This window comes from Mirounga leonina, unplaced genomic scaffold (assembly GCF_011800145.1).
Source record: "Mirounga leonina isolate KUSES-001 unplaced genomic scaffold, KU_Mleo_1.0 Mir_168, whole genome shotgun sequence".
NCBI lineage: Eukaryota > Metazoa > Chordata > Mammalia > Carnivora > Phocidae > Mirounga > Mirounga leonina.
This window is the reverse complement of record NW_023270426.1, coordinates 66,545,710-66,547,616: the sequence shown is the minus strand read 5'-3', so window position 1 is coordinate 66,547,616 and position 1,907 is coordinate 66,545,710. Positions and strand designations below refer to the sequence as shown.

Sequence of the window (1,907 nt, the reverse complement as noted above, 5' to 3'; positions counted from 1 at the left end):
TTACTGGGCTGGCAGGGCAGGGGCTAGTTGCATGCTGGGGGTGGGCTGCATGGGCTGCCAGCTTTCCTGGGTTTGGAGGATGTGTTACAGCTGCTTCAGTTGAGCAACGATGTTATCTTTGATGTCTGGAGTTGAGATCTGCAGGCAGACACTGCCACTGTCAAAGGACTGTGTAAAATCACCAGAAAACATCTTGTAGATCATCCGAGCTACCACTGGAATGACCTGAACCACGATGAGTTTCCTTTCCAGGGGTTTCCCATTTGGCCATTCTTCCCCAAAGCATAAGTAGATCTCAAATGGTGGCTGCTTCTCTATCTGTCCTTTCTGGTGGGCAATGAGATCACTAAGGAACGTTTCCAGGCAAAACAGTTTGACCTTCTTTTGTCTCTCAATCAGGTTGGGGGCAACAAGTGATGGGGCACATGGCCCAGACCAGTACATGCCAGCGGTCATGGCATAAATGGCATGACCGCTGACCCCCAGGATCAGTCCTCTGTCCAGGACGTCTAGCAGCTTACTGGTGAACAGCTTCTGCTTCTCATTGGTGATATGCTCTGGACCTGGGAACTTGACCTGTTCCAGACTGACAGGACCAAAGAGCTCCTCTTGGTCAGGCATGGGACCCAGGTCCCCATAAAAGAGCTGGCAGCCCAGGGGGTTGCTCACGGTCATGGTCTGCCCCTATTCCTTCCCACGGTACTGAAACTTGATGTCCAGGTCAGTCATGGGAAAGAGCTGATCCACAGCTCTGGAGAGCTCTAGAAGGGCTGTATAGGTGCCTGGGGTACATCTATTTCCAGAGCTTCAGTTTTGGGCCACACTGCTTCAGGGCTGCAGTTGCCCACACTGGCTGCTGCCCTGGGAGAACCACTGATGTTCAGGAAGGAGAAGGTGTCCTGGATGGGAACATGGTGCTGTGACTGATCAAGCTCATCTTCCTCATCTTCTTCATCTACATCATTATCCTTCTCATCCCAAGGAGCAGATCCAGTAGATCCTGGGTTAATGATTGATCCCTGAGGCTGCGGGATATCACACACTTGATATATCTTCACTGGGTTCATGGGTACTTCCTTGGTGCCATCGTACATCAGGTTGAATTCCCTGCTCTTGTTGAGAGCACCGCAGAGCTGGGCCTTCCATTTAGCTGGGTCAGGGTCATCTACCCCTTCCTGGTACTTCCCTGTCTCCACAGCCCAGACCTTGAAAATGGTATTTTCCTCCTCTTGTTGGGGGCTATGCCGGGTAGCATGTTTCCAGGGAATCTGAAAGCGTTTGGAGTCCCTGTGTATCCAGATGAGCCCGGGGTACAGGCCACTATCCACCTGGGCCACCAGCCAGGTCTTCAGCCGAACTCTGCGGGGGTGGAGGGCCATGATAGAGATGAGCAGGCAGCGTATCCACGGGGATCCAAAGAGCTGGGCCTCAAGTCAGCTCTCCTTGCTCTGGGCCAGCCAAAGACTCTTTTCTCAATCCAGCGACCAGAAGCGGATGTCCCTCCGAACCACGTCCCCAGTTAAGATCACCCGTTGAAAATAATGCAATATATGTTAAGAAAAAAAAAAAAAGAAGAAGAAGAAGAAGGTAGCGGGAGGGGAAGAATGAAGCGGGGGAAATTGGAGGGGTAGACGAACCATGAGAGACGATGGACTGTGAAAAACAAACAGGGTTCTGGAGGGGAGGGGGGTGGGAGGATGGGTTAGCCTGGTGGTGGGTATTGAGGAGGGCACATTCTGCATGGAGCACTGGGTGTTATGCACAAACAATGAATCATGGAACACTTCATCTAAAACTAATGATGTAATGTATGGGGATTAACATAAGAATAAAAAAAAAAAGATCACCCGTTGATCTTAAGTTGAGAGATACAAACTATTGAAAATCAAGGCTTAATATGAAGTTAG

At 50.5% G+C, this 1,907-nt stretch overlaps 1 pseudogene; it reads right to left on the bottom strand.

Annotated features, from left to right (window-relative positions):
- On the bottom strand, positions 1 to 1,493 carry LOC118016507 (annotated as a pseudogene).
- Positions 1,494 to 1,907: the final 414 nt, after the last annotated feature.